The sequence below is a fragment of the Puma concolor genome, chromosome D3, assembly GCF_028749965.1.
Source record: "Puma concolor isolate L17-30 chromosome D3, mPumCon1.1.hap2, whole genome shotgun sequence".
Classification (NCBI taxonomy): Eukaryota; Metazoa; Chordata; class Mammalia; order Carnivora; family Felidae; genus Puma; species Puma concolor.
In genome coordinates, this window is record NC_141678.1 from 75,378,209 (window position 1) to 75,398,913 (window position 20,705).

At 41.5% G+C, this 20,705-nt stretch overlaps 1 long non-coding RNA gene across 1 annotated transcript in view; it reads left to right on the forward strand.

Moving 5' to 3' along the window:
* Positions 1-3,400, forward strand: part of LOC147575636 (uncharacterized) — a 464,128-nt gene extending 460,728 nt beyond the window's left edge. The window contains exon 6 of the long non-coding RNA XR_015242581.1: positions 2,499-3,400. This is a non-coding gene — a long non-coding RNA (uncharacterized LOC147575636). The remainder of the gene's footprint in view (positions 1-2,498) is intronic.
* The last annotated feature ends 17,305 nt before the right edge of the window (positions 3,401-20,705 follow it).

The following is a 20,705-nucleotide window of genomic DNA, read 5'->3' on the forward strand; positions in this document are numbered from 1 at the left end:
CCTACCTCCTAATTTTCGGGACAATGGCTGTGTTTGGAATAATTGAGGTTTCCAGAAGTCAGACCTGCAGACAAGTGGAGATTCCCAGTATTAGTGATCTGGATTCCAAAAAAAAAGTGTCATGGCAGTGTTCCAAATTAACAGAGTAAATAAAATAGTAAATATAATCTATAAATACGAACTCCTTGTTGGTTATGAGGCCAATTATTTTTCATTATTATTAATTGCTTATAATTATTATCAATTACTTAAATTAGTTCATTTGATCTTCACACAGTCCTTTGAGAGGCGTCTTCTTTCATCTCTATATGATAAATAGATGAAGTAGTTAAAGCTCAAGAGAATCAAGACATGTTTTAAGTCCTGTAGCTTTGATTTAAACCCAGGTCGGCTGGACCCCAACTACCCTCATCCTAACGAGTTTTGTAGAAGCCCACATTTCAAATATGACCTTTGTTTTCAAAATATATTTTAAATAAAACGTATAGAATTATATAAAATGTCGATATTATATTTTTATGAAATCTTCATGTTTTTTTTTTTTTTAAATGAAAGATTAATTATAGGAGGGGGAAAAAACCACTTAGCTTTTTAACAGATACTCAATGGTGACTTAAAAATCAGCTAGAAACCATTGGCTTCAGTGAACTTAACAGAACTCTAGTCCGGGGAAAGCAGATTGGTTTTCACTTCCCCTGCATGGCAACTTTGACCCGTGGAGTGAGTCTGGTTTGGAATGCTGGGTTGAGAGAGATTCCGAAGCCACTGCTGGATCAGCAGGAAATAAAAAAACACACATTAGAAATATCTGCCGTGATCTCATTCAGTAACGATCTGAAAAATCTATTTTAAAAAATCATGAGACATCAGGGAAATTTGAACACTGAATATTTGATGATATTAAGGAATTGTTAATATTTCAGATATGGTAATAGTGTTGTGATGACGTTTTTGTGCTTGTTTCTTTCAGAAACACATTCTAAAATATTTACAGATGAAATGCTATGATGTTGGAGATTTGCTTCAAAGTGATTAGGGGGTGGGAGTGGGGCTGGGATATGATGCTGGAAAAGGAAGCAGGTGGAGGTATAGAGAAAACCAGATTGGCCCTGAGCTGATAATTGTTGAGGAATCATTAAAATATTCTTTCTTGCATATGCTTCAATTTTTCCGTAATACAAAATTTGTTTTCGAAAAAGATAAATCAAAAATGTTTTTGAAGGGAAGTAACAGAAATATCTACCATGGACACAGTGAGTGAGGTAAAGTTGGAAGGCTGGTGGAAAGGGAAAGGAGGTGCCCTACTGTGTACTAAGCACCATCTCTATGCTAATCACATCATAGTATTTTATAAAGGAGAAAACAGGCTCCAAGCAGAAAATGACTTGCTCAAAACCACATTGCTAAAGAATAGAAAGGTTCAGTTAGCATCCAAGTACCTGCACCGAGTAACCTTTCCACCACCCCCAGCTACATGCCATGGATGCAATAGCTCAAAGTCAGAGCACAAGAAACATTGAAATACTCATTATATTTTTCTGGGTCCAAAGTCCAAAAGGATTGTGTGAACAATTCAGTATCAACTAGCCAGGAAGGGCTTTTTAAAAAATAGTTTAATTGTATTTTATTTTTGTATTACTTTTTTTTAAACGTTTATTTATTTTTGAGGAGAGAGACAGAGCATGAGCGGGGCAGGGGCAGAGAGAGAGGGAGACACAGAATCCGAAGCAGGCTCCAGGCTCTGAGCTGTCAGCACAGAGCCTGACGCGGGGCTCAAACCCACAAACCACAGGATCATGACCTGAGCCAAAGTCTGACGTTTAACCGACTGAGCCACCCAGGCATCCCTAATTGTATTTTAACTGTGGTTTTGCAAATTGTAGTTTAATTTGGGGATGATCATAGATTAACATACAGTTGTAAGAAATGTTACGGAGAGATCCTATATACCTTTTACTTAGTTTCCCTCAATGGTAACACTGCATAACAGTAGTTGAATACAACAAACAGGAAATGAGCACTGATACAATCTGCCAGTCTTATTTGGATGTCCCTGGTCTTCCATGTACTAATGTGTGTGTGTGTGTGTGTGTGTGTGTGTGTGTGTGTGTGTATTTAGTTCCAGGCCTTATACCACATGTGTAGACTCCTGTAATCATCACCATTGCCAAGGCACACAAGAGCTCCATCACCACAGAGATCCTTACAAAGGGATGTTTTGATAGATTACTACCACTGAGCAAAAACCTTGACTGCCAACCCATAAATACTTCATTTTCTACCTGGATAGGGACTCGAGCACTGAAAAGAGTTAAGCTAACTGAAATGGAATCTGAATAAAAGAAATGCAAGTAAATTAGTGCAGGTACATAAATGGCAAAGGAGCCCATTTTTAAAAGTCAAGGATATTTTTAAGAGACTATTTTGTAAAGCTGTATATAATAATAAAACCCAACTTTCACACATTCAGATAACCAGATTTTTTTCTTCTCTTTTAGCAAATGACTTAACTTCTCTCAGATGGAGTTTTTCATCTGTAAAATGTGGATAATTATACCTATTTATGGAGCAACTTGTGAAGATGGAATAAAATAATATATAAAAAAGCACTCAAGAAATGGTAAAGTACTACTGCTACTAAAAGTCTTGTGATGATTTCCATGAAGAGAACACAAATGATAATTAGGCTGACATCAAGAATTTATTTTTGAAGAGAATCTCCCAGGCTATACCATGCAGCCAGTACCCATTTACCCAATCTACTACACACCCTGCTCCTATAGGCCCGTAAAACTGTCACGATTCTCTTTATGATAATTCAGAGAAGCTGAAAAATTCGGAGACATCTTGTGTCTCATCCAGGGAAGAGCCCACGGAGAGGTTTCAATCTGGGGAGACAGAAAGCAGCTTAAGCCAACTGATAAGTGAATATGTTGACACCCGGAAATGTAAAGTAACTTTTGAATGTGTTGCTGATATTTTACTGTATTGTAAAGTTTTGACGTAATGTCTTGGACATGCGGTGAGGGTGAATTTTTGCTTTAGTATTTGATTAATTTGGGCTACTGGATTCCTTAAGAAATTGGTGCCCCAGAGAGGTGACAGCAGGATAAAATTTGGAAGGATGGAGAACATGAACCAAGAGCTATGGGTACTGGGACAGGCCCTGCAACGAAAGGCACATCACTTCACTGTTTTCAGGCCCGTGAGTAGCTCCAAGGGTTAACCCATCAATTTCCTTTGATGCCTCCATTTCTGTATGTTTCTATTATGTATTTAAGCTCTCTTCGGCTGATATTCATATCTTCAGCTCTCAGGGAAGTGGAAACACCAAATCAAACACTCTTCTTGTGCATGAAAGAAGGTCCACTTTTAGGACCATTCGTTAGTTATAAGAATTATTTTTGGGGCGCCTGGGTGGCACAGTCGGTTAAGTGTCCGACTTCAGCCAGGTCACGATCTCACGGTCCGTGAGTTCGAGCCCCGCGTTGGGCTCTGGGCTGATGGCTCAGAGCCTGGAGCCTGTTTCCAATTCTGTGTCTCCCTCTCTCTCTGCCCCTCCCCCGTTCATGCTCTGTCTCTCTCTGTCCCAAAAATAAATAAACGTTGAAAAAAAAAAAATAATTATTATTTTTATTCCTACCCTGTAAAGATATTTCAGTTTTTAAAACAAGTATTATGAAGCCCTCTGTTCTCAAACAACTCCCCCATCTCCAGACAGAAACCACTTTGGAAAGATCAGATCTTAGGGAAATTTTTGGAAGCAGTGGCCTTCCCTGATAGGCTCTATTTAAACACTACTTCTAGTATTAAATGCCAAATCCTCAGCTCTGTGCACTGCTTCATTAGTTATTAATGAGGCAACATATTTGTTCAAAATTTATGATTGTTGATTTGCTCCCATCACTGTATGAAATATTAACATAGCATTTGTACTTGCAACCATTTGCAGACATTAGATTGTGTATTTGCATATTCATGAACACTCATAAATGTTTAAGGAGACAGCACAGAAAGCATGGGAGCTGTCAGACAGCCAGTAAAAAGGCATATTTACAGCGTTAATAAGTATTTGAGTTTATAGGCCAAAACGATGAGTAACAAATTAAGTGAATTTCTGGTTTGCCTATTGCAGAGAACTAGGGATTTTGCCATTTTTAAAAAGCTTTGTAAACTTAAAATTCATTTCATAGATGCTGAATAAATGCTTATTGTTTAGTCACAAAATGTATGCCCTCGGTGTAAAAAATTCTTAAGAGTGTCAGACTTTGAGAGATATCATTTTCACTCTTGCTGAAACATAGTTTTTCTGCCTTGGGCTTGCTTTCTATCAATGTAATGTGGAAAGCAAAATGTGTCATATACTGAGGCAGTGTTATTTTCGATTTTAGTTCCATCGAGGAATTTGGATAAATGATATCTCCTGGTGTTGCAATATCAGCCAATGTACTTGACTTGTGTCAACCTATTAAAACTTGATCCTGGAGATTGAAAGGTTAAAACATAGAGCATTAAAGGACAATAAGAGATAGGCATCCAGCTGACAAATACCTGACTTACAAATAATCCATATATATAAGTTGCTACTAACATCCCACCAACCTATTCTATTGCAGGAAACCTCACTCTTTGCATTGTGAAAACCCTAGGTGTTTTGGGAAGTTTTATCAGTCAGTAATGGGGAAAATATTAAATGAGATCCCTACCTCACACCATATAAAAAAATAAGTTCCAGGTGTATTGATGAAATATACCTGGATGAAAGGAATAACTAGAAAGTTTATATTATATAAAACCAAGATAGGGAACTATCTATGTGACCTCAGGGCAGGGAAAAAGTAATTGATCTACTTTATGAATAGTGTCACTACCTGGGGTCATATCATTGTTAAATGTCTCAAATATACCTCTGGATAAATGAATGTGTGAGCTCACCTTATCATTGTGCTGGCAGCAGAAGGGATCATGGATTAGCATGTGGGTCACAGTCGGTCTCTGTCGTGATGGCCTGATTGCTCTATTGGTCACTGCTTGTCCCACTGGCATCTCCTGCTGAGACGGGCCAACAAGGACCTGATGGTCATCTCAGGTGACCCAGCCCAGCTCAACTTTTGCTCATCCTCTTTGTCTCTGACATCTGAAAGTTATTTACATGTGATATTTAGACCGGGTATCCTCCTCAGCAGGTTGTGGCAACAGAGCCACTTCAACAATAATCTCACCAGTCAGAAACACCATCACCTTCCTTCTGTGCCCCTCCAGAAAGCAAATTGGAACCTGTAGATATTTTTGAAAGCATAGGAAACTAAGCAGAATAGGGGACCTGGTTCTGGGCACTAATTTCAACCTATACCCCTCCTGATCATGCCATAGCAACAATTTGATTGATTCATAGATGGTATAGAGAAGGTAGGAGATGACTGTATGAAATGTCTTTTCTCAGAATATCTAATAAGGAGCAAAGGAAGACTTCCTGTACTCAGAATTTCTGTGATTTCTACTAAGGTGAGAGGTGAGCCTGACATGTTTGTGTTTGGTATTTTCTCTATATCTTTTTGCCTCCCTTTCCTTCCCCACAATCATCTTGGACCAAGAAGGATGGGCTTTTCTTTACTCTTTTTGTGCCACAATAGTGGTAGTAGTCCCTACATCATATACTCTCTTTCCAGAAACACATTTGTTCTGCTCCTTTCCCTGGGGTCATGATGACAGAAAGGGTACAGTGAAAAAGACATTGACTTTTGAAGAAGGAAATAAAATCTAAACTCCCATGCAAACAGCCTTTGATAAACCAGTTGACAATACACACACACACATACACATACACCTTTTACACACACATTTTAACTTCTACTAATCAGAAGACATTTATTTATTAATTCAATATGTATTTGTTGCAACTCACATGTAGGCACAGTGGTGCAGAAAGTGGAAAAGGCTCCTTTTTATTTTTTTTTATTATTATTATTTTTTTAATTTTTTTTTCAACGTTTATTTATTTTTGGGGCAGAGAGAGACAGAGCATGAATGGGGGAGGGGCAGAGAGAGAGGGAGACACAGAATCGGAAACAGGCTCCAGGCTCCGAGCCATCAGCCCAGAGCCCGACGCGGGGCTCGAACTCACGGACCGCGAGATCGTGACCTGGCTGAAGTCGGACGCTTAACCGGCTGCGCCACCCAGGCGCCCCTAGGCTCCTTTTTAAAAATATAAGTTTGTTTATTTTGAGAGAGACAGATACAGTGTGAATAGGGGAGGGGCAGAGAGAGAATCCCAAGCAGCCTCTGCACCATCAGCTTAGAGCCTGATGTGGGACTTGAACTCACGAAATTGTGAGATCATGACCTGAGCCAAAACCAAGTCATGACCTGAGCCAAAACCAACTGACTGAGCCACCCAGGAACCTCGAAAAGACTCCCTTTTAAATGAAGTTATAGTTTCTATTTCAAGGAAAGAAACAACTAAAAAAAATAAATAAGTGCTTAATATATCAGGTTTTTATAAAATGCTAAGGAAAAATAAAGCAGGATAAGAGCACAGAGATTGATAGATTGATGGAAAGAATGCCTTATTGGATATGATGACCAAGGAAGCCCTCTCTTAAATGATGATTTTCAAGCAAGGACCAGAAAAAGGGAAAGAATAAGCACTGTGGACATCTGGTGAAAGATCATTTGAGGCAGAGGAAATAATAAGTCAAGGGCCCTGAGGCAAGAGGATGCTGGGCATGTTTAAGGATTATCAAGGAGGCCACGGTGGCAAGAGAGAGAAAGAATGAGAAGGAAACGAGTTGAGGGAGATGGTGGCAGGACACATCGTAAGCTTAGATCACAAATTTGGGTTTTATTCTGCATGATTTGAGAAGCTTTGGAGGATTTCTAGCAGGAGAATGGTATGATCCAATTTCGATTTTCAGAGAATCCCTGACTGCTGTGTGGGAATGGCTTGCTGAAGGCAATTGTGAAGGCTGAGAGAATAGCTAGGAGGCTAATATAACAATCCAGGTGAGATTGGCTTGGACCAAGGAACTAGTTGCAGAGGCAGGGAGAAATTGTTGCATCCCGAAGATATTTTGAGGATAGCACCAGTGGGACTTGGATATGGAGTGTAAAAACAAAAACAGAGAGAGAGAGAGAGAGAGAGTCAAAATGATTCCAAGGTCTGGGACCTGAACAACTTGCATAATGTTGAGATGAGGATGGTGGGTGGTGTAGTTTGGAGATGAGGATCAGAGTTCAGTTCTGGACACATTTGAGATGCCTATTTCAACTAAAGAGAGATGATAAATTGGTTATATGAGAGTCTGGAGTTCAGAGACAGTAAGTCAAGAATGGGGCTGCAAATATGACAGTCATTGGCATAGAGATGACATATGACATTTAAAGCTATTGTTCTGGATGAGATCATCTAGGGTGGGATTCTAGACAGATGAGAAAATTGGGTGGGCACTGATCCTTGGAGCCCTCTAATATTTAGTGGTCATAGATCTGAGGAGAATCTGGAAAAAAGGAGACAAAGTGGTCACTGAGAAAAGAGGAGAATGAGCAGCATCTTGAAGGAAGTGGTTCAAGGGGAAGAGAGTGTATGAATGCAGCTGGTCAGTGGAGGGGGAGGCAGAATTGGCCATTGGCCTGGGAACCACTGGTGCCTGGTGAGGTAAGTGTCTGTGAGGCCTTAACATGATTCAACAGAGAAAGGGGAGGAAGAGAAAAGCTTTAAGAGCAAGTGAGTTGTGGTATAGATGTCTTTAAGCCATTACTCTATGGCCTAGTAAAATGGGTCCCTGTGAAGGGCAGAACAAAGGGGAGAAACAACCTTCTTGTCCTCCCTGAAAAGTGCCTGCCCTGAGCGGTCTAGTGCAGGGAATACAAGTTCCCTAAGCTCCTACAGCAACAAGAAATGATCAGCCTGTGCTGCCGAACCCTACTAATATGCTTAACAAGTGGAACACATCTTTGTTAAATCAGTGCCTTCATTACATCCTGTTCCCAGATCCATCCTCCAGCCCCTTCAGCCCCTCTGCTGACATTCCAGAAGCACAGTCCAAGTTAAAATGGGCAGCCTGCCTGTGGGAGAGATGAACAGGGGGAGACTGGAGCCTATTCACACAGTTTGGTGGAAAGTAAAGACTAAGGGGGCTTATTAAGTGGCATAACTCATAAAGCTCCTGTTTATCTAACCCCACATTCCATGGAGCTCCATTGGCCTTGAAAACATTAGCTCATTTCTTCTTCTTGCAGAGGTAGGGAGTCAGGTTCCTTGGGTTCTGTTTTACACATGAATAAAATAATGTGAGAAACCAAGAATCCATGGCAATCTCTGGGCCATGGGTGATTCAGCATAATAATGTGGGCAAGGAGCTCACCAGGGCCAAAAAGCTATATTGGAGGATATATTTGAATGCGGGAGACAGGACAGGAGCATGTCACCATGCAATCTAAGTACAAGTCTGTAGAGGTGATACTAACCTGAGCTTTGTATACAGAGCTCAGTACTGAGTTGTCGGAGGGTTTTGCCCCTGGCTTTCCTCAGGATGCTGATTTAATTTCTCTGTGCCTCAATTTCAGCTACAAAATGGAGACTGTACTGGAACCACTGGAGGATTCAATGGCGGAGCACATGTAAAGGACTTAGAATAGAGCCTGGCACAGAGTAAGCATTCATTAGTGGCATTAGTTTTAATTGTTTTATATAATTATAATTATTATTATTTAAAGAGAATCAACATTAATTAATTAGTTAATTAATTAAACTCTTTCTGGCTCTTTCTATTGAGGGAGAGAAGAAATATTCTATCAACCTGCTTCTACTTACAGAAATGGTGTTTGAGAAGGGAAGAGCCCTATCTAGGAATTTGGTGTTACCAAACAGAAAACCACCATATTAACTAGGGTAATTCTAGACATTCTAAGAAGTAAAGGCCCAGATTTCAGTGGCTTAACACACTAGCATGTAAAAGCACCGGGCAGGTTGGCAGAGCAAACCTCGTCCACATAGTTGTTCAAGGACCCAGGCTGATGCCACTTGCAACACATGGATTTCAAGGTCACCGTGGTGGTCGTCTCCATTCCCAAGAGGGGGGAAAGCATGGAGGAACACAAATGGTGTATGTGTGTTAGGAGGAGAGGGCTAATATGGACCAGGTCTAGAAATGAAAGACAACATTTTCATTTTCTTTCCATTGGGTATAACTCAGTTGGGATGCATATCTCAGCCAAAGGAAAATTTTAAATAGGCAGTTGGATATAAGGGTCTAGAGTTCAGAGAATAGGTCCAGGCTAGAGAAGAAAAAGTGAGAGTGAAACCCTAACATTGGTAAGTGGGATATTGGAAAATATAAACCTTGGATTGGTCACCACGTCTCAAGTCTATGCCATGGAAGCAAGAGTGTAACTGTTCAGTGAACAGCTGGGTTTCTACTTCAACTCAACCTCAAAGAGGGCTTGTTTTGTATGTTTCAAAAGTTGCAGTTGAAAGAAAGGTGGTTTTTCTGATGAGAAAATTCTTTCATGGGATTTTTGGCTATAAAAGATAGGCCTTGAACCTGATATGGGTTGGGGTTTGAATCACTTAGTTTGCAAAACAAAATCAAAGAGAAGGGCTTCTTCCACCAACTGATAAGGAAGGCAGGTGGGGAAAAGGAATGGTAACTCCAGAGCAGGGCAGAGGGCCTAGGCCACTGAGAATAATGGCTGTTGAGAGCTTTCGTGTGGAGAAGATGGTCTGGAACTTTCGGGTGTTGACTTGCAGTGATTGCCCTGACTTAAATGGTATTCCTCTGCCCTCACAGGGCAAACATAGGCTTTGGGTGACCTCACGCTTATACAATTTGGGAAGCCCTCTTTAAGAAAAACAACGCAAAATTACAATACAATTTAGTTACGAAAGTGAATATTTATTTAGGAGAGAGAGAACCACGACGAATTACACATTTTAAAAGCAATAAATACCACAGACATCATGAAATCCAGATAAATAATACAATATTTTTATTAATTAATGGCCTGAATCACTTCTATGATACTTTTTTTCTACACCTTTTGGCTGCACATGCTTTGATTGCCAATTCTTATAAACAAGGTTTTTATTAATACAATGTTTCATAGAATTAAAAAATAATACAATTATTCCATTAGAATGGCTGATCAAAATACATTGTTATTGTTGATAATTTTTAAAGGTTTCTTTCAGCTTCACAATTTGTTGTTGATAATGTCATGTAAACTTTTAGGATTTTGGTCAAATCTAGGAAAAGTTTTATGAAATTTCTTATATGAGCTGTTATAGATAATAGGCTTGATAGGACTGCTATATGCTTATACTCTACAATCACTGCTATTATAATATAGTCTGGACTGTATAATTCCCACCAAGAAAGAAAAAAAAATATGTTGCCTTTATAACTGTACATGCTGAAAAACTGAATATACTTGTGACAGGAGATCACTTCTGTTTTTTTCTGTTTTTGTCGTTTTAATTTTAATTTTTTTAATGTTTACTTATTTTTGAGGAGATAGAGGAGACAGTGTTTGAGCAAGGGAGGGGCAGAGAGAGAAGGAGACACAGAATCCGAAGCGGGCTCCAGGCTCTGAGCTGTCAGCCCAGAGCCCAACGTGGGGCTCGAACTCACCAACTGCGAGATCATGACCTGAGCCGAAGTTGGACGCTTAACCAACTGAGCCACCCAGGTGCCCCAGATCACTTCTGTTTTGATCAGTGGTAAGTACTGAATCCTCCATTCCAATTATAAACATCTGACGATTGCAAGATTTTGCTCAGTCTAAGCTTCTGGCTTCATTCTCTTTACAGTTTCTCCTTCACCCATGTGGTGTCTGTGCTGTAGGATAAATGCATTTCACTAGACGCCCCCTGTAGGAGGACCCTGGAAGCCAGTCCAATGCTGGGACCTCCAGCAATCACTAACCTAAACCCACACGTCCCTGTGGACCACATACACTGAATTCCTCTAAACACAAACTAAGGCCACCGCCTAAAGGCCACCTCAGTTGGATCTAAAAACACCGCAGGCACTTGGATATCTCCTGATTTGAGGGCAAGGGTGCTTGAGTGGAAAGGGTCAGCAGTGTTATTTGTTGATAAGATAGCTTATATTTTAATGTTCTAAATAATTCAAACTTATTAAATGTGTTTAACTAAAGAAATATGATGATGTGAGCACATTGCCAGGGCCTTCGAAGAGGTCTATGCAAGTGAGGGTCCCTGAACTTCTCCAGTTCTCCCCATACCTTCAATCAAAGGAGCATTGAGCACACAGCCTTGTGTCAGCACTTTGTTGTTGTGTTAGTCCCCTAGCGCTACCCTAACGAATTGCCACAAACTGGGGAGCTTGAAAGGACAGAAATTTATTCTTTCACAGTTCTGGAGACTAAAAGTCTGAAACCAAAGTGTGAGAAGTGCTGTGCTCTCTTGGAAGTTGTAGGGATGAGCTGTTTCTTGCCTCTTCCAGCCTGTGATGACTCCCAGCAGTCATTGCATTCCTTGGCTTGTAGATGTATCACTCGGTCTCTCCCTCTGCCTTCACATCTCCTCTTCTCTGTGTTTCTGTGTCCTTCGCTGTCTCTTATAAGGACACTCTCATTGGATATAGGGCCCACCCAAATCCAATATTACCTTATCTGCACTCTCACCTTCATTACATCAACAAAGACCCTATTTCCAAGTATGATCGTGGTCTGAAGCTCTGGGTGGATACACATTTTGGGGGGACACTATTCAACTCACTATAGTTGAGGAGTAAAGGAAGGGTAGTACCTTCGGGGGGCAGGTAGCAGAGGGGCCAAAGCGGTGCCTAAGGAGAGGAGCATTTCTAGAGATGAAAATTGAGTGTGAATGAAGACCCAGAAGTGACCACGGAACGTTAAGCACGCCTTAAAAATCGTGGGCAGAGTGCTGAATTTCCCAGAGGGGCGGGCAGGGGCACTGGACATTGAAACTGGAGGACTTCCCAGCCTGCACGTGGCTGGCCCACTCAGCTACTGTTCAGTAGTATGGCCTGTGTATTCGGGGTCCTATTTGAAATTGGTCTGTTTCCACACTTAGCAGGTCTCTTCTGTTGAAGCAGATCAACCTGTCAACTTCAGAACCTACAGGTAGGATCCACAAGACCTTTTGTACTTCGGAACAGACTGCACAAAACATCATTCATTGTGCCACACTTGGGTCGATCTGCCTTCTGGTCTATTCTTCTCTATCTTCTAGGGTGGGGTGGGGCCGCTGACCTTTGAAGCTGTGTCTCCAAGCCCCCATGTCTGAAGGTCCCCAGCTCCCTCCCAGTGGAAGCACTGGTGGGAAATTATAAGGTGGAAGGAAGGTAGAAGTCAAGGCATCTCTCCTTCCTTCTACCTTCAGGCTGCATCACAGCTTCATCTCCTTTTAGACCCCAGCTCCATAGCCAGGCCCAGGGGGTCAAGCTCATTTGGATGATCCCAGCCCCTAGGCTTTAGTCACACAGCCTGCCCTGCAGCCTAGGAATTGCAGGGACTTCCTGCTGCTAATGTCTACATTTCCCCGAGCATGTCACAGATCTTTTATTACTCTTGGAAGCAGTTAACCAATTATCTATATTAATATCCATCGTTTCTTAATGTTGATTTATTTTTGAGAGACAGAGAGCAGAGGAGGGACAGAGAGGGGGATACAGAGGATCCAAAGTGGACTCTGTGCTGACAGCACACAACCTGACATGGGGCTTGAACCCACGAACTGTGAGATGATGACCTGAGCCCAAGTCTGACACTTAACCGACGGAGCCGCCCAGGCGCCCCTAAAATCCACTGTTTTTATATACTGCAACTGGTTTCTGTTTTCCTGGTTGAAGCCTAACTGATACAAACTACAAATGCTAAGAGAGGAAATAAATTCTTCATCCATATTCATTAGTGTATTAGTTATAGTAATAAACATTATAAGTTAGTTCATTAGTTTATACTGATAGATATATAGTATCTACGTCCATACCCATATCCATGTCCATAGCCATTTATAGAGATTAGGTATATATATATCTTTGAAGAAAAAATGGAGAAGGAAGGTACGGGTCCAATCCAGAAATAATTGTGGATTTAACTTTTAAGAACTCAGAGATAGTTCCTAATAATTGATTTCATAAAGGTTAACAATTATGATTTATGAAGAAACCACTTAGTGGCTGCCGTAACCACAGGAGGTCTTATGTGGTGACTGATGGGGACTCTCCAGGTCAATCCGGCACCAGCAATCCCCTTCCTATCCCCTGTACCTATGAGGATGAATGCCACGGCTGGAGTTGCTTAGAGTCACTCTGAGACCAACGCTCAGGGCTTAAAAGTCTCAAGTTCTTCTCTTGGTGTATCAGCAAAACATGCCAGTGTTTGAGGAATATTGCTACGTACTATTTCATGCCACATTCCTTTGTCTGTCACCCCTCAGCGAAGTGATATCCCCAGTGATCCCAGGTTTGTGGGGGCAGCTTTGGCAAAACCATGTGGAAGGCCCAGCTTTTCACCAGTAGCCTTGGCCTCTCTACTGTGGCCTCAGTCAGATTTTTCCAGAACTGTCTTTTCTTTCCTCCTTTTGTGGGCTTCCTTCAATTGCCATGGCCTTGCGATTTTCCACTTGGGAGGGAAAATCTCATCAGTGCTTTACTGTTAATTTCATTTGATGCCTCCTTTCCCAGGATGATTTACACTCTTTCTCTGTTTCCAGGAGGGGGAAAAAAAAAGGAAAGGAAATCAAAAAGGAAAATCCCAAATACCTTGGTACCTGGGTAGAGGAGATATTTTGCAGTGAGGAGTTTCCATCATCCCTAGTTGCCTTTCATAGGAAACAGCCCAGCCCTTCCGTAAAAGAACCCAGCCCTTCTCAACTTGCAATGCTAATAACTCTGCATTTAGAAGACACTGTGTGATGTAGATATTGATATCTCAAACCAGGTTGATCATCCCTGACACCAGATGGTATCTGAGACATGAGATTTCCCCCCTCGCTCCTTTAGTACTCTTCCCTCTTGCAGACAAAAGCTTTTTACATGGTGAGTAATTTGTAAAGCATAAATTGGACTCATAAATGGATGTTTATTTTTATGTAAATCTTGGCAAACTGAGGCAGCTACTTTACAGAGGTGATTAAAATTTAAAAGGCAGCATTGTGAGTAGAAGATAATAAAGGGTTGTTATTTACAATGGCCGTATTTACAATAAAACGCTAAATTTATTTTAATAAATAATAATTTTATATTTATGGACAGTCATTTATAGACAAGACAATGAAAACTTGCATTTCTGCTTACTGGATTTTTCTGCGTGGCATATAAATCAAATCCTTCACTCAATACTGCATTCATACTTTGAGCTTGCTATGTTTTATCAGAGTAGTCAAGTCTGTTGTTTCTTAAATCTGTTTTCTTTAAAATAAATGACTTTATTGATTTGGTTTGAGCTCAGCTCCAAATATAGCAGAATAACACTAATGGTCCAAGAAAGAGAGGGAAGCGAGAGAGCATTTTATCAGCATGTTTCAGAGTCACAGGTAGAAACCATGGTCGTTAGCAATTTCTTTGTACAGTAACCACTTACAAAGACCTTAAATAGGAGGCTGTTAATAGCAGAGACCAAGTCACCATGTTTTCTTCAGGTTCTGAATTTGGGTGACTTTTTTTTTATTTTAGCAAAATTCTTACTTGATTATTTTTAATAACCTTAACTGATGACAAAGGGAAAATTTTTGTGTGGGAAGAAATATTGTGTGGTTGGAGGTTTTCCAAAGTTCTGCCTGATTCTGTCATAGAGAAAGGCCTATGCTAACTTTTACCCAAAATACAATATTGTCAAAGTAGGTTTTATGGATTAGAATTTTTTAAAAAATCCCTAAGTTGGACCAGTGAGAAAAATCAACATATACTGAGCTGCTATGCCTGACATTTTATTTATTCAGGCAAGAATTTTTTATTGAGCACATACTGTGTGCCAGGTACTACATTAGGTGCTGCACTTTGAGTTGTCAGCAAGGTAGCCTAACCCTAGGACATAGCTAAAGACAAATGCATGTCAAAAGCATCCCCTGAAATGATGAACCGATAATGTCCAAGATTGGTGTCTGCAGACATGAAGGAGAGGTGGGCATAATCAAGAGACCAAGAAGCAAATCCTTTCTCATGGTAACTGGTCAGAAGTAATGGAACTTTGATGCACTTGACCAGGCCTCCTGTTTTAACAAATTTAACAAATTCATCACCCAATTGAACCTTAAGGTGAATTCTGCCAACTGAGTGAGTGAGAATCTTGTGGGCCTTTAGGGATGAATGTGTGACACCTGGCCCCTGTCTTGTACTCTCTTTAGCATGAAAATGTCACAATCTATGAAATGTTACAAGCAAATATGAAATAAAGCAACAAAATAATGAATTCATTAGCTGAATGCATCTTTTTCCATGACTTAACAATGACTCTAAGTTTTACATCCATCCTCATTTTCAATAAATTCTGTAAGTACATGTTTGATATGAGGACAAAAACAGGGTTTCCTTCTGATATGGCACCATGGATCCAAGTATATTAGACTCACACCTCTTAGTAGTAATGACTGTGTGGTCCCCTCCCACATTGACTCTGGGCTTGGCCAATGGGATCCTAACCAACACAATGTACACAGGAGATTTTAAAAAGTCCTTGCTCATTGGGCTCATTCTTGGAACCCAGCTGCCATGTAAAAATGTCCAAACTAGCCAGGTGGAGAGAGAGAGAGACAGACAGAAACAGAGACAGGGAGAGACTTTCCAACCTTCAAGCCATCCCCACCACGCTCCCAGACCTACCAGTAGAGCTGTTGAGGTTATTCCAACTCCCAGGTGTCATTTGACAGCAACCATATGAGACATCCTGCGTGAGACCAGCAGAAGAACCATGTAGCTGAGCCCCAGCCATCCTAAAGTCATAAGGAAACTTGCTATTTTAGGCCAGCGTGTTTTGGGTTAGTCTGCTAAACACCACCTGATATGGGACACATAAAAGGACTTCGAATAAATGTAAAAACAAAACAAAAACAAAAACAACAAAAAAAGGAAAAATAGAAACAAAAGAGAAATAAGGGAAGAGAGAAAAAAGTTTAGTTCTTACATCTAAAAGTTTACAGCAAGTAAACAAGCTAACAAGACTTGCTGAGAGCTTTTCAGATCTTAACCATTTCCTCAGTTTATATATAACTTTGAAAATGAATTGTATTGTCACCATCCAGTATGTGGCTTCACAGAAAGCAAATTCCAAAATCAGCCTCCCAGTGGAAAATTCACCCATGCAGATGATCAACTGTGAAAATCTGCGTGCAAGTTTGTGGGCCATCATCAAATTTAACATCTACGGCTAAATGTTTCCGACGCAACAATTTCATCTCAAGGCCCGTATTAACTGAAAATTGCTCCGGGGGAATTAAAAGCTGACATCTGCAAAGAATTGTTATCCAACACCTGCCTCTCCAATTAAGAATACTGACCTTTTGAAGTTTTAAGGAAGGATAGTTTTTAAATTTGTTTCTCTTCAGTTACTTTAAAATCAATCTTTCCATCGTCCTTGGACCTTGAACCCTAAATCACAGAGTGCACTCTTTCAATTTAATCACGCGGAGATGAATTAAGTAGCAAGGAGGGGCTGTCAGAACTAGCGTACAAAGAAGGGCCTGGGGGTGTCGTAGAGGAGGCAGAAAAAGCAGACTTCTGAGGGTTGTGGTCCTCTTTGCCAGAATGCCATTTTCCTCTACAGTTTCCTTTTAACAGAGAACTAAGACTGCTTCATGCCTGTATTTCTCAGGGGGTTCTGGGAGTTGGAACAGGCCAAAGTTTCCTACCTGCAGCTTGAAGATTAAGGACTTAGAGACTTCTTGAGAGGCTGCTTCTCCCAAGTTACTGATAGACTGAGGACAGGAACTACTGATTCTTTGAATGAAAAAAAAGAAAAAAACAAAAAAACCGGCCCAGTTTGGGGTCATCCTGCCCCTTAAATGGAAGCTGCCCACCATGACATGGTGGGATATTTATGGTAAGTAAAACCTCTCGTGACTGAGAAGAATTTGAAAGAAAAGGAGTGTGGATTGTGAATTCTTAGGCCTTGCTGGGGAAAGACCTATTTAGAAAAGTATGAACTCAGAAGAACTGTTTTCATATAAAATCTAAATTAACCAAACTCCTCAGTGCATGTGCATTTAAGAAATTTAACTTTTTCATTAACGGTATTTTAATAAATTGTATTAGTTTCCTATTGCTGCTGTAACAAATTACCACAAATTTAGTGGCTTAAAACAACACAAACTTACTATCTTACAGTCTGGAGGTCAGAAGTGAATCCTATAGGGCTAAAATCAAGGTGTAGGTAGGACCATTTTGTGTGTGTGTGTGTGTGTGTGTGTGTGTGTGTGTGTTTTAATGTTTATCTTATTTTGTTTTTGAGAGAGGACAGAGACAGAGAGAGACATAGAATCCGACACAGGCTCCAGGCTCTGAGCTGTTAGCACAGAGCCTGACTCTCGAACCCACGTAGGGTGAGATCATGACCTGATCCAAAGTCAGATGCTTAACTGACTGAGCCACCCAGGCACCCCTAGGCAGGACTGGTTTACTCCAGAAGAGATTCAGTCCATTCCTTGTCTCTTCTACCTTCCAAAGGCTGTTGATACTACTCGGTTTGTGGCCGTATCATTCCCACCTCTGCTTCTGTCATTATATTACCCTGTCACCTGACTCTGGCTCCTCTGTGTCCCTTTTACACAGAAACTACACTGGCCCCACCCAAATAATCCGGGAGAATCTCCCCATCTCAAGACCCTTAATCACATCTTCCAAACCCCTTTGCCATGGGAGATAACATTTACAGGTTTTAGGGATTCATATGTGGGCGTCTTTGGGGCCATTATTCAGCCTATGATACAACTCAGCTCTTCCTTTTTCAGCCATTGCTGTTCCTAAATCTTTCTGACTAAATAGGTTTACTTTCCTGCCTCATAATGTACTATGCTATGGAATCTTTGCTGTACAAGGATTTTCAGTGCCCAAGGCCATTACTGTGAACAGTGAATTTTCACTATAGAATTTTAAAGACACAAACAGTGGCAAGGCTGTGCTCTAATGGGGAGGGGGGTGGTCCAGTGTATGGTTCCAAAGCCTAGGACTCTGTCAGAAAAGAGAGGCCTAAGGCAGAAGACAGCCTAGTGCCATCCCACAGGAGACTCAGGGCCCAGAAAGCAAGACGTGGCTTGTCTGGGAGAGACATCATAACGGGCAGACCCACTCTTGGAAAATCTCTTCCTAATTCCACAAAAGCATTCTGGAAGACAACTACACCAAAGATAATCACAGGATGTTAGGCAGTACTTTAAAAATCATGGGCTCCAGGGGCGCCTAGGTGGCTCAGTCAATTAAGCGTCTGGCTTCAACGCAGGTCATGATCTCACAGTCCATGAGTTCACGCCCCGCGTCGGGCTCTGTGCTGACAGCTCAGAGCCTGGAGCCTGTTTCAGATTCTGTGTCTCCATCTTTCTCTGCCCCTCCCCTGCTCATGCTCTCTCTCTCTCAAAAACGAATAAGCATTAAAAAAAAAAAAAAATCATGGGCTCCAGGTTTTTCCCTCTGCTGATGAGGAAGCCTAGTCCTGGAGAAGGCTCTTAGCAGAGGCTCATAGCAAGATAGTGGCAAAGCCAAGATTTGAACCCAGCTCTGCTTTGCAGCATTGTGTCTTTTACATTCCACCATGGTACCTTCTACAGAAAACATGTACACTTCATTCAGCCCAGATCCAGAAACTCAAAGTTCTTCTCTTTTGCCGTCAGTTGGGAAAAAGAGGAATGTTGCAAATTTCCCACACCATTTCATTTAGGTGCAAGCAGCTCTCCGCCTTAAAACTCAGCCCTTCTCACAGGTGTCCCCCAACTTCAGATTTACGAGGGAAGGTCCCTCCACAATCCCTTTTTCCTCCCGTCTTTAGCTGCTGCTCCTCAAGGGAACAGGGGTACACTCATCTCTCGAACTAGGGGGTTTCAGCTAGGTGAACCCGCTTTCGTTGACTTGAATCTTTCCAGACATAAAGTTTCACGTAATAACAGTATTAATTATTGGGGCTCCCCACTTTCCCTAGTGAATCTTCCCCAAATTTCAGTAGCTAAAACCCTGCAGGTTGCCAATGTCTGGCTCTTCAACAGTGAGTGAGGATTGGCCCGTGACAAAAAGGAACAGGGTGGTCAGTGTTCAAATCATTTCCTCTGCCCCGGTGCACCCCAACAGACCTGTGTTCAGAAAACGGGTCACTCCTCAATCTAATTCATTTCTCTCCTTACCGGGCACCTTTTGTACTGCATACTTTAATCCCAAGAGTTTTTGTGGCTGGGACTCTGGTGAGAACGGGAGAGGGATCTCAATGCCTCCAGCAAAAGCGGTCCCAGGCTGAAGACAATGAAAGAACCCCATCTCGCCCTCTTGAATTCCATATGCATTCTCAGGGTGGCATTGTTCATGCCAGGGTGAGGGCAGTGGTGCCGGTCTTCCACACACCCCTGACAGTGACAGTAGACAAGGACATTAACTTTGAACTTCCCTGTCCCAGCTAAGAGTCAGAGCTGCCCTGAAGGCCATGCTGGAGAGGGCTGTGGGAAGCAGCAGGTGCTTACAGAGGCAAAGAGGCAAAAGCATGTTGTTAGGAAAAATTGTCCCCAAGCCCTGAATTGGCCTTTTATCACTGTCACTCTGGCTTATAAACCCCTGTAACGTGTGGCTTTCAAGAAGGGGGAGCTAAGTTCAGTGCCCGATGCCCTGCCAAGAGCTTTATAATGCATGGAATAAAAAAGACAAAATGTTTCTCCAGCCACATTGCTTTTCCTCCCCACCCAACTCCCTTCCCTGGGGAAGAATCATAAACACAGACAGCAGAATGACGCTCCTTTATTATTTCGCCGAGTTCTTTCTCTGCAGATGACCTATAGAAGTGATTTAACATAGACCTGCTGGAGTTCCCACACTTTCCATGGGCTCCTCAAGCCGAGACTGGTTGATTTCTTTGGGGTGTTATAACTATGACCTGCTCCATTAAGTAGCAAACAAAGTCCAGCTGGATATATCAAGCTCAGCTGGACTCTTTGCTTTCACACAACCTGCTTGATTAGGAGAGTCGCTGTGCCCTTGTCACACGGCGCCTCGTGCAGTCTGCAAAGATTGGGCTGCCATTGATTTCTGCATAATATGGATTCACACTGCCTTTCCACAACAGTGTGGCTTTCACACCCCACAATAACCTAGCAAGGATTGTGGGGGTTTTGTTTTTGTTTTTGTTTTCTTTTTTCTTTTTTCCTTTTTTTTTTTTTTTTTTTTTTTTTGTTTTCTTTCCAGGCTTCTGCTGCTGCTTCAGACTTACGCTGGGGTTTAGTTCCAAAAATTAGTCACTCCTGGAGGTAATGTGTGGCTTATTACCCAGCACTTTATGACACATTAATTGCAACTTGATTTAGACATTTCCCATTTGGTGACTTTGTTACAATCATACAAACATGTCCTGCTCTTAAGTCAATAACTCAGGAGCAGAAAGAGGGCCAATTTCAAGTGCCTGGTTCTTCTCAGGGGATGGACCAGAGCAATTGTCAAAGTAACACGATGCTATTTGTTTACTGGGAAGTGGTGTTTATCAGCATCCTGGACCTGCTTCGGTAACCTCACTCTTTGTTTCTATGCCTGTTTCCC